The sequence below is a fragment of the Bufo bufo genome, chromosome 6 (assembly GCF_905171765.1).
Source record: "Bufo bufo chromosome 6, aBufBuf1.1, whole genome shotgun sequence".
NCBI lineage: Eukaryota > Metazoa > Chordata > Amphibia > Anura > Bufonidae > Bufo > Bufo bufo.
Window position 1 is genome coordinate 161,782,239 of NC_053394.1, and position 13,126 is coordinate 161,795,364.

The 13,126-nt window shown below is 45.3% G+C and overlaps 1 long non-coding RNA gene across 1 annotated transcript; it reads left to right on the forward strand.

The window, feature by feature from the left end:
- The first annotated feature begins 6,511 nt into the window (after positions 1-6,511).
- Positions 6,512-12,721, forward strand: LOC121003089. Its single transcript, XR_005779416.1, has 3 exons — positions 6,512-6,521; positions 10,314-10,317; positions 12,475-12,721. It is a non-coding gene; the product is annotated as an uncharacterized LOC121003089 (long non-coding RNA).
- Positions 12,722-13,126: the final 405 nt, after the last annotated feature.

The following is a 13,126-nucleotide window of genomic DNA, read 5'->3' on the forward strand; positions in this document are numbered from 1 at the left end:
ACAGGCATTAGTCAATTGGGTGGCCGACAGTGGATCCAGCACGTTCACATTATCTCCCACCCAGTCTTTTGCAGAAAGCGCACAGATGGCTCCTGAAAACCAAGCCCATCAGTCTGTCACATCACCCCCATGCATATCAGGGAAACTGTCTGAGCCTCAAGTTATGCAGCAGTCTCTTATGCTGTTTGAAGACTCTGCTGGCAGGGTTTCCCAAGGGCATCCACCTAGCCCTTCCCCAGCGGTGGAAGACATAGAATGCACTGACGCACAACCACTTATGTTTCCTGATGATGAGGACATGGGAATACCACCTTAGCATGTCTATGATGATGAAACACAGGTGCCAACTGCTGCGTCTTTCTGCAGTGTGCAGACTGAACAGTAGGTCAGGGAGGAAGACTGGGTGGAAGACGATGCAGGGGACGATGAGGTCATAGACCCCACATGGAATGAAGGTCGTGCCACTGACTTTCAGAGTTTAGAGGAAGAGGCAGTGGTGAGACCGAGCCAACAGCGTAGCAAAAGAGGGAGCAGGGGGCAAAAGCAGAACACCCGCCGCCAAGAGACTTCACCTGCTACTGGCCACCGTCACCAGGGACCTAGCACCCCAAAGGCAGCGTCAAGGAGTTCCCTGGCGTGGCAGTTCTTCAAACAATGTGCTGACGACAAGACCCGAGTGGTTTGCACGCTGTGCCATCAGAGCCTGAAGTGAGGCATTAACATTCTGAACCTTAGCACAACCTGCATGACCAGGCATCTGCATGCAAAGCATGAACTGCAGTGGAGTAAACACCTTAAAAACAAGGAACTCACTCAGGCTCCCCCTGCTACCTCTTCTGCTGCTGCCTCGGCCTCTTCCTCCGCCTCGGGAGGAACGTTGGCACCTGCCGCCCAGCAAACAGAGGATGTACCACCAACACCACCACCTCCGTCACCAAGCATCTCCACCCTGTCACACGGCAGCGTTAAGCTCTCCAACTCACAAACATTTGAGAAAAAGCGTAAATTCCCACCTAGCCACCCTCGATCCCTGGCCCTGAATGCCAGCATTTCTAAACTACTGGCCTATGAAATGCTGTCATTCAGGCTGGTGGACACAGACAGCTTCAAACAGCTCATGTTGCTTGCTGTCCCACAGTATGTTGTTCCCAGCCGCCACTACTTCTCCAAGAGAGCTGTGCCTTCCCTGCACAACCAAGTATCCGATAAAATCAAGTGTGCACTGCGCAACGCCATCTGTGGCAAGGTCCACCTAACCACAGATACGTGGACCAGTAAGCACAGCCAGGGACGCTATATCTCCCTAACTGCACACTGGGTAAATGTAGTGGCAGCTGGGCCCCAGGCGGAGAGTTCTTTGGCACACGTCCTTCCGCCGCCAAGGATCGCAGGGCAACATTCTTTTCCTCCTGTAGCCTCCTCCTCCTCCTCGGCTTCCTCCTCCTCTTCTTCCACCTGCTCATCCAGTCAGCCACACACCTTCACCACCAACTTCAGCACAGCCCGGGGTAAACGTCAGCAGGCCATTTTGAAACTCATATGTTTGGGGGACAGGCCCCACACCGCGCAGGAGTTGTGGCGGGGTATTGAACAACAGACCGACGAGTGGTTGCTGCCGGTGAGCCTCAAGCCTGGCCTGGTGGTGTGCGATAATGGGCGAAATCTCGTCGCAGCTCTGGGACTAGCCGGTTTGACGCACATCCCTTGCCTGGCGCATGTGCTGAATTTAGTGGTACATGTCAGAGCTGCTGCATAAAGTGCGGGCCGTCTGTGCGCGCTTCCGGCGTTCACATCCTGCCGCTCCTCGCCTGTCTGCGCTACAGCGTAACTTCGGCCTTCCCGCTCACCGCCTCATATGCGACGTGCCCACCAGGTGGAACTCCACCTTGCACATGCTGGACAGACTGTGCGAGCAGCAGCAGGCCATAGTAGAGTTTCAGCTGCAGCACGCACGGGTCAGTCGCACTGCGGAACAGCACCACTTCACCACCAATGACTGGGCCTCCATGCGAGACCTGTGTGCCCTGTTGCGCTGTTTCGAGTACTCCACCAACATGGCCAGTGGCGATGACGCCGTTATCAGCGTTACAATACCACTTCTATGTCTCCTTGAGAAAACACTTAGGGCGATGATGGAAGAGGAGGTGGCCCAGGAGGAAGACGAAGAGGGGTCATTTTTAGCACTTTCAGGCCAGTCTCTTAGAAGTGACTCAGAGGGAGGTTTTTTGCAACAGCAGAGGACAGGTACAAATGTGGCCAGCCAGGGCCCACTACTGGAGGACGAGGAGGACGAGGATGAGGAGGAGGTGAAGGAGGATGAGGATGAAGCATGTTCGCAGCTTGGGCCCATCACTGGTGCGTGGCTGGGGGGAAACGGAGGACGATGACGATACGCCTCCCACAGAGGACAGCTTGTCCTTACCTCTGGGCAGCCTGGCACACATGAGCGACTACATGCTGCAGTGCCTGCGCAACGACAGCAGAGTTGCCCACATTTTAACGTGTGCGGACTACTGGGTTGCCACCCTGCTGGATCCCCAGTACAAAGACAATGTGCCCACCTTACTTCCTGCACTGGAGCGTGATAGGAAGATGCGCGAGTACAAGCGCACGTTGGTAGACGCGCTACTGAGAGCATTCCCAAATGGAAGCCCAAGGCGAAGGCAGAGGAGGAGCAAGAGGTCACCAACGCAGCTGTGTCACGGCCAGCTCCTCTGAGGGCAGGGTTAGCATGGCAGAGATGTGGAAAAGTTTTGTCACCACGCCACAGCTAACTGCACCACCACCTGATACGGAACGTGTTAGCAGGAGGCAACATTTCACTAACATGGTGGAACAGTACGTGTGCACACCCCTCCACGTACTGACTGATGGTTCGGCCCCATTCAACTTCTGGGTCTCCAAATTGTCCACGTGGCCAGAGCTAGCCTTTTATGCCTTGGAGGTGCTGGACTGCCCGGCGGCCAGCGTTTTGTCTGAACGTGTATTCAGCACGGCAGGGGGCGTCATTACAGACAAACGCAGCCGCCTGTCCACAGCCAATGTGGACAAGCTGACGTTCATAAAAATGAACCAGGCATGGATCCCACAGGACCTGTCCATCCCTTGTGCAGATTAGACATTTATAACTACCTCCCCTTAACCATATATTCTTGTACTCCAGGGCACTTCTTCATTCAATCCTCTTTTTTTAATTTTACCATTATATTGAATGAACCTCTCCTCCGTCTGTGTGCCAGGGGCCTAAATATCATAAACTGGCCTGTTCCAATGGTGTGTGACATGAAGCCTGATTCTCTGCTATGGGACCTCTCTCCTCTGTCTGGGTGCCGGGGCCTAAATATCTGACAGTGGCTGAAAGGAATCCATGTTCTTTTTTATGTCAAAACCAATTGTGCTTTTTGCTGAAGTTTCGTTTCTCTGTTAGGAACTAACTCTGATTGCTGTGAAACTAATTGCTGTAAGGTTTCTATTCTCTGTAACCCTGAATTTTATCTCTTTGGCACTACTCCCGGACAATACTCCTAATATGGAAGTTCCGTTTTTGTTTCTCTTTTTCTGTCTGTAGAATGAAACGTGTTAATATGATAGGTTGAATACATAACTTACGATGATATGCTAATAAAGGGGGTAAAGCCCCCTCTATATAACCTGTATGCATTAAAAATAAACCTCAGAGTGTTCATTCAGTACATCACTGTTGTGTCTTTTATTACCTACTGAGTGAAGCGCTCTCCTGACGTCAGAAAATGACTCAAACCAAGCCGATACTAGAAGTTTGGTGCCAGGGGTACCAAGTGGGACGTTGAGATTCCTATCAGTTTGGGGGCTCTTGTCCGGTGTCGAGAATGTCATCCTCGGGTTCGGTAAGAAAGGCATCTGTTATTGTCCTCTGGACAATCCGACGACCACGTCTCGATCTAGTAAGTAGAACCTACAACTTCTAGTATAATTACTGTATCAGGGATACAGGGAACAGACTCCGGGAGTCTGGGGGAGTGACCCGGGGACTCCGGGAGTCCGCCGTGAGGATCACTCAGAGAAAATATAGTGCGCACTACATAATATTGTCTCAGGGAGACAAGGATGGAGCTTGGTTTGACTCTTTTAAAGCGGTTTTAAAGTATAAGATTATTAGAGTTGAGATAAGGATACTGATGTCCGGGTGGTAAGTGTACGGACTAAAGTTCACTATTTGCATAGAGTTTTTAAGGACATTGCATTGTTGTTTTACTGTGTTGCGGAGGTCTGCAATACGCCCCACCCCCGGCTAGGAGCAATCCATTAACCCGGGGATAGGTGAACACAAGTGGCAGACCAAAGCAACAAATTATATGTTTGATGAAACTCTCTGATATTTTGTGATCAGACCTGAGTCCTTTGCCTAGTTGACAGGATTAATTTCTCGGAGCCTTATAGGTTCAGTACAGCCAGTCCTAGGAAAGTAGCATCATTAAAATATCAGACGGAATGGGGTCACAAGGTTCTAAAACAAATTATCCCAAACCAGAGATGGGAGAAACATGCAAAGTTTATGTTGCACGGTGTAGTCCCACAAATTACTTCCTAGTTAACCCATGGGTGGATAACTTAGCTGGATGGACTGAGTTCATGCAAGCTGCTAGCCCCTTTCCCAGGGACGGAGATAATAGCCCGTACTACATGGACATGATAAAGGGTCTTTGTCTGGGAGACAAAGAAGCATGGCCACATTTTGACCATGACCCATCCTAGGATATGGATTACATGATACAAAGGGGTAGGGAATCCTGCAGAGTAAGTGATGTTATATGTGTAATATTATTATAGAAGACAAAAAATTGTTCAATAATTTTCTTTCCCCAGCAGTGTGATGTGAGAATCCAGCTTTTAACAAGAATTATTATATATGTACAACATTAACTAAGAACACCTGACATATAAAATGATTTGGGTTTAACAAAATGACTGTATGATTATAACATGTATATTGTCTTCTTATAAGAGTTGATTAATCACAGAGTGAAGATCAGAAAACATTGGAAAACAGCACAACAGCGAGATATACTATCAGCAATTCTGGGTGTGGTGTGGCTATCTGTTTCCAGGAAAGCTGTGTTTTTCTGTGCTGTTTTGGGATGAAACAAAGACAATTGTGTGATTAGGTTGGAAGACAAATGATTCAGTGGAATGTGAATGGGTGTGGCTTTGAAAGTGTGAAAGAGCCCTAATGGATTCTTTTAGCAGAGCTGTGTGTGCAATTCAGTTTTTATGTGTAAGGGCGTGGTTATGAGCTGTTTTGTGAAGATGAGTACATGAAAATGTATATGAATGTGTATGAAGTACGATATTTGTTTTCATATAATATGCGCATTGAGAATTTTATTTTATTTTTCTTGGAAGTTTTTGGTTTTTATTGGTGCCAACAGCATTGATCAAGCTGTACATTTTTTTTTATCGAAGTCAATGAAAAGTTTCTTATGGGCCCTTTGTGTGTTCATGTCTGTATTGTCAGATCTGTTTGTTTCAATGTTTGAAGTTATGTGTTACATGTTAAGTGTTGTGCTTCACATCAGAGCTCTGTCCTCATGGACAACTGGGACACTAATGACAGACAGAAGGTGGACCACAGCGTCCGACTAAAAGGGGTGGACTTAGATGACTCAGAGTAGGATTCATGGTAGATAGCAGTGCAACCTCAAGTGTGTTAAATAAAGATTTGTTCATTAAGCTTGACTTACAAGTGTCAGCCAAAAATCAGGGCATAAGAGTACACTCAGATCTCATTCCAATCTCTACACCTGTGCCACTGATTCTTGCAAACATACAGAACCACCCAGAACTTAACGACATTAACCCTGCGTTATGGTCTTCAAATTAATATTACACGGGATTCATAGATTGCACACCTTACAAAGCTACTGTAAAACCAGGTGTCATTTCAGTGTTCCAGAAACAATACCTACTGCCAAAAGAGAAACTCGATGGACTTAGGCCAATGATAAAATAATTCCTACAAAAGGGAATCCTGGAAGAGGTGATTTCACCCTACAGCACGCCTGTAAATCCAGTGACAAAGGCAGATGGTACTACCCGCTTTGTACAGGATTTAAGGGCCATCAACAACATCATTGTGCCTATAGCCCCTGTTGTACCTGACATCACTTAATTACTATCTGCCATTCCAGCAGACGCTGTTTGGTTCAGTGTGATAGATCTGAAAAATGCATTCTTTTCTATCCTAGTTGATAAGATAACCAGACTAATTTTTGCTTTTTCCTTTGACAGATGTCAACTGACCTGGGGCAGACCCCAGGGATATGCTGATTCACCTGTAGTGTACAGCATAGTCCTCCAAGTCACGTTAGAACCATGGTACCCCCCCCCCCCAAGGTTCCGTGTTGTTGCAATACGTGGATGATTTACTGTTGTGCAGTATGTCAGTGGAGGCCAACATTGAGGATGGTATATCACTGTTACAATGGTTGTTTGAATGTGGACACAAAGTGTCATTAGGGAAAATGCAATGGTGTAAACAGCAAGTCGAATACTTGGGGTTTGTCCTCACAAAGGGGGAAAGGAGGATCAGTCCAGGGAGAGTTAAGTCTGTAGCGGGCTTGGTCACCCCGCTCTCCAAGAAGGAAATGCTATCCTTTCTTGGAATGATAAACTACTGCAGACAATGGATCCCAGACTGTTCCTACTATGACAATATCTTGAGGCAACACTACAGGACAAACCTGATTTAATAAGATGGTCTTCAGAAATGTACAATGCATTTGATTATCTGAAATGTTCATTAATGTCAAGTCCAGGATTGGGCCTCCCTGACTACAAACTGCCCTTCCACATGTTTGCACGACAAAATTGTAAAACCATGGCGGGTGTACTGACACAAGAACATGGAGGCAAGTTGCGTCCTTGTGTATTTTTCTCAAAGGTAATGCCCACCCCTGTTCAAGGTCTGTGTTCTCTTGCAGCCTGTGCTATGATGGTAGAGTTGGCAACTCCTTTCACAATGTGACGTTACACCATTTTTGCACACTACACATGATGTTGTAGGCCTACTCAAGGGCATCCACACTCAACACAGCAGGCAGCTGAGCTCATTGCACTCACTAGAGCATGTATTCTACATACTGACAGACCTGTCACCATCTATACTGATAGTAGATACGCATATGGGGTAGTGTGGGACCATGGTATGATTTGACAGAGGAGAGGATTCACGGCAGCAGATGGTAAGGATCATGTCTCACAGGGCAATGCGCTGGCAGATAAGGTGGCGAAACGAGTGGCCAAATGCAACCCCACAGGTCCGTGTAACCATTGGGAAATGCCATGTCCGGCACCTCCAACCCCTGAGATGTCACAAATGCTTATTAATCTTCAGTGGTATGCCACTGAACAGGAACAGCAAGACTGGTGTTATCCAGTATTGCAGAAAAATCCTAAGACAGGATTAGTCTGCAAAGAGGGGGTAGGATATAACAGCATTGAGAATCCTTACAGATACTCATGGGAAGGCCTTTCCCCACCCCCTGGGCAAGACGCCCAATGATAGTGCAGGAAGGGGACCTTGATTTAATAAGGGAAGAATGTGTCACCAAATTGATACAGGTACTTAATAAAACTGAGGAAAAAGTTGCTTGTAAGTCTCCCTCTCTTCCACAGGAACCCACCCACCCATACAGGGTGGGGGATGAGGTAGTGATCAAAACACTGAAGAAAGGAAAATCCCAAGGTGATTTCGTATATGGCCCACCCACTACCGTGGTTGCAGTGACCAGAACAGCTGTACTGACTGAACAGTCTCCAACTTGGATCCACGCCACCCGAGTGAAGCTTGTGAGAACAAGAGAGGAGGCAGGAACGGAGGCAGACAGCCTTGGCCTTGAAGAAGGACAAGAGGTACTAACGGGGGCAGACAGCCCTGACCTCCAACAAGGCCCAGAGGTACTAACGGGGGCAGACAGCCCTGACCTTAAACATGATGAGCTCCTCACTCTTTTCTGGAAAATGGTTGAATGTACTGACTAAGATTGCTTCAATAATCTTGTTGATTTTACCAATTAGCAGTATGGGAGAAGTAGCCGCAACTAGCAAGGGCGGCGTAATCACCTTTTGGTATAATTCATCAAACACTCACGTAGCTACCTACACCTTTTGTCTTTGTGATATATTGAAAACATGTTCATATTATAACTACTGTTCCAACAACTATGTAGAAGGACAGGCCTATATATGTGTAACAGACTCATACTGGGGAAAAGGTTGTGGATACTGGGGATCAGTGGGATGGAATACAGGGACAGAATGGGGATATAAACCAGAAAGCGCCCTCAAAAGGAGGGATAAAGATTCTAAGTCCCTTTTGACTAGAATGACACTCCTTGAGAGAGGGACGTGTTATGTGGACACCTCCTCATTGAATTATTGCAAAAAAAGGTCAGCGGAAATGAAAATTGTATTGACAATAGAAAACCCTGGTAAATATGATAAAGGAGATTATGTACTGGGATGGTACTTCCATAAAATGTGGGGAGCTGAGACTTCCCGGGTAACACAAATGTTCAAACTTAGAGATATGTATAAGTCTAAGGAATACCAACCCATCACAGGTGTCCCCAAAAACCCACTAGCCCCACATATAGTTTCTTTAAAAAACCTAAGGGCCATATCTGATCCCACATATGAGGATACTTTGGCCATGGAAACTGGTTTTTCTGATGTTAATTTGTGGCTGGAGTGGATGAAGTATAGTGCAGCCTCTGTGAATAAAAGTAACTGTTACATATGCAGTGCTGCCAAAGCACACCTAGGTACCGTACCCCTAGTGTTACCAAAAAGTGTTGAAGAATGTTTTTTGACTCTTTTTGATAATATGTCTTATAACCACAGTGCATGTACAGAATGGAAATCAAAATACCCTCTTTTGTTAAAAAATCCTCGCCCAGGGGCAGGTATCCAGGTATATCCAGATAACTACACATTCAAGTAACAAGGTTAGGGGGCACACCAAATAATATGCGGAGTGCAAGGGGCGGTGAAAACAAGCATGAACCAATAAGACCTAACCCAAGAGAGGGTCAACAGAACCACCCCATAAATGCACATCCGACAATGAATCAGTATAAAAAGTATATAAAGTTTATTAGACACACCAACAGACACATTAAAAAATTGTATACAATTAGAGCAAAGTGCGGTATGCAATAAATATTATGTAACCAGCACATACAGGTCCACTGAATTGCCCCACCATAGGCACAAATAATGAAAACCAGCATATGAGAATATCAATGTGAAACATGAAGAGAATGTAATATAAGGTGAGACCTCTAAAATACAAACAGACCTGAATATGGTCACAATGGAGGGGCCAAACCTACATGAACAGCTGGTGCAGTGGACCTGGAGAAAATGAGAAAGCGCCCAACGCGTATCGCCGGAGCAATCCCCTGAGGAAGCCGGATTGCTCCGGCGATACGCGTTGGGCGCTTTCTCATTTTCTCCAGGTCCACTGCACCAGCTGTTCATGTAGGTTTGGCCCCTCCATTGTGACCATATTCAGGTCTGTTTGTATTTTAGAGGTCTCACCTTATATTACATTCTCTTCATGTTTCACATTGATATTCTCATATGCTGGTTTTCATTATTTGTGCCTATGGTGGGGCAATTCAGTGGACCTGTATGTGCTGGTTACATAATATTTATTGCATACCGCACTTTGCTCTAATTGTATACAATTTTTTAATGTGTCTGTTGGTGTGTCTAATAAACTTTATATACTTTTTATACTGATTCATTGTCGGATGTGCATTTATGGGGTGGTTCTGTTGACCCTCTCTTGGGTTAGGTCTTATTGGTTCAGATAACTACACATGTTACAAAGGGAGTACACATGGGAGGAATATACAGAATTTCACTAAAGGTTATTGTCACAAATACAGCAATCTGAACATATCCCTCACTCAGAACCAAGTATACTCCATAGGAGATGTGTACTGGATCTGTGGAGATGGAAAAATAAGATCCAGATTGGAAGGTGCCTGGAAAGGTGAATGTGCGCTTGCCAAAGTTATAATGAACATGCACATTTTTACCGAATCAGATATTATAGAAAAAGGGGTGCTAAAGATAAACAAAAGAAGTAGCCCCCTTTCAAGTTTTGATCCCCATGTGTATATAGATGCAATAGGTGTTCCAAGAGGGGTCCCAGATGAGTTCAAAGCTAGAGATCAAGTAGCTGCCGGATTTTAATCAATATTTCCCATCATTACTGTGAATAAAAATGTGGATTGGATAAATTACATATACTACAATCAGCAAAGGTTTGTAAACTATACCAGAGATGCATTTCTAGGGGTAGCAGAAGAACTACAAGCAGACTCGATCATGACATTCCAGAATCGAATGGTGTTGGATATGATTCTTGCAGAGAAGGGCGGAGTGTGCCGAGTATTGACTGATCCAACCTCCTGTTGCACATACATACCAAATAATACTGGCCCCACTGGTAAGGTCACAATAGCTATAAAAAAGCTTGAAGATCTGTCAATAGAACTGAAAAAGAACTCAGGTATAAATAATCCATGGGATCAATACATTGGGTGGTTCACAAGTTGGAAACAAGGTCTCATGCAACTAGGGATTGTCATACTAATAGTAATTGTAGTAATAGGTGTAGTAGCATTATGTGTTATTCCTTGTGTGAGACGAATGCTAGAAAAAGGGCTCTCTAATATGTCATTATATCAGACTACTGTACCCCAGGAGGATCGAAGCCCAGATGGGTATAAAAATTACCTAATATCGTATAGAGAGAAAAAGGACAAGAAAGGAAAGAACCATGTAGTGTGATCCACTAAAGGTTCTTAAGAGGGGATTTGAAAGGAATCCATGTTCTTTTTTATGTCAAAACCAATTGTGCTTTTTGCTGAAGTTTCGTTTCTCTGTTAGGAACCAACTCTGATTGCTGTGAAACTAATTGCTGTAAGGTTTCTATTCTCTGTAACCCTGAATCTTATCTCTTTGGCACTACTCCCGGACAATATTCCTAATATGGAAGTTCCGTTTTTGTTTCTCTTTTTCTGTCTGTAGAATGAAACGTGTTAATATGATAGGTTGAATACATAACTTACGATGATGTGCTAATAAAGGGGGTAAAGCCCCCTCTATATAACCTGTGTGCATTAAAAATAAACCTCAGAGTGTTCATTCAGTACATCACTGTTGTGTCTTTTATTACCTACTGAGTGAAGCGCTCTCCTGGCGTCAGAAAAGGACTCAAACCAAGCCGATACTAGAAGTTTGGTGCCAGGGGTACCAAGTGGGACGTTGAGATTCCTATCAGAAACCAACCAAAAATGACCCCATTCTAGAAACTACACCCCTCAAGGTATTCAAAACTGATTTTACAAACGTCGTTAACCCTTTAGGTGTTCCACAAGAGTTATTGTGGAACAATAACTCAGCGCACACTCTCCCCCTCAGCGAGATCCTGCGCGCTGACTTCCTTGCCCGGGGCATGCGCACTGCGATGCCCATTACTGGCACGGCATCACAGTAGCTTATGCGCATGCGCCGGCTAACGGCGCAGAAACTGCAGAAAGGAGGCGGTCCATCGGCGCAGGAGAAGAGGAGGAAAGCCGAGCGAGCAGCTGTCACTGCAGACAGAGAGCCAACAGAGGTACATTTATATCTTTGATCCGTTAGCCGGCGCATGCGCATAAGCTACTGCGATGCCGTGCCAGCAATGGGCATCGCAGTGCGCATGCCCCGGGCAAGGAAGTCAGCGCACAGGCGCGGGATCTCGCTGAGGGGGAGAGAAAACAGATGGGCGGGCAGAGGAAGAGGCTGGGCGGGGATAAGAGCCGAAGAGGCAGAGCTGCCCGGGCACCAACGTGGTGGACGCCGCCCCTGGGCACTTGCGAGCCCTCATTTACATATGCATCAAAGTTCATTTTTGGCAGTTTTACAAGTCCACAAAAGCATATAAAGGTACTGTTTTAATCATCTGTGTTGCGGCTACAGCGCTATGGGAACTGTTAAAAAGGGGTAAATGTGCTGACAGACTCCCTTTAACCTTTTCCATACTGCGGTCCGTACGGACCGCGGTATGGAAAGGGTTACACGGCTGACATCACAGCACAGATGCACATTTAGCCGAGATGCCTGCTCAATGATCACCGGGCGGCGGTGATCGGAACAACACATGATGTACCGGTACGTCATGTGTCCTTAAGGACTCGGGAAACATGCCGTACCGGTACGTCATGTGTCCTTAAGGGGTTAAAGGGGTTGTGTCATCCGAGACATTGGTGGCATATCACTTATAAATACCACCAATGTCAGATAGGTGTGGGTCTTACCTCTGGGCAAGAGCGCACCGCGCTAGCGTGGCCACCCCCTATTACTTTTAATGGGGATTCAAAAATGTATGGCATACGGCAAATGATGTAATGGGAAAAAAATATAAAAAGAGTCAATTAGGCATTTTTTGTCACTTCAACTACCCAATAATTTTTTTATAAAGGGTGATCAAAAAGTCGCACACACTTAAGATTGGTATCACTGAAAAGAACAGATCGTCCCGCAAAAAAGGAGTCCTCACACAGCCCAGTACACATAAATACCAAAAAAGTTATAGAGGTCAGAAAATGGTGATAATTATTATTTTTTCCCTCAAAGGTTTAAAAAAAAATTCAGTATTAAATGCAAGAAAAATTATACAACTGTGATATCGTTGTAACATTACTGATCTAGAGAATGAAGATAAAAGGTCAATTTTACCGCATAGTGTACAGTGTAATAAAAAAAAATGTAAACCTTTATCAGAATTGCGTTTTTCCCCAATTTTACCCCATTTGGATTTTATTTTTTGCTTCCCACTACATAGTATGCAATCGTAAATGGCACCATTAGAAAGTACAACTTCTCCTGCAAAAAATAAGCCCTCATAAGGCTATGTGAACGGAAAAATACAAAAGTTAGCATAATGGGAAGGCGAGGAGTAAAAAACGAAAACGCAAAAATGAAAAATCCCAGGGTCCTTAAAGGGTTAAGGAGTGGAATTTGACAGAGCAAACGTTCATATTCACACTATTTCGGATTTTAAAAACTTTGCAGTTTATTTATTTTACTC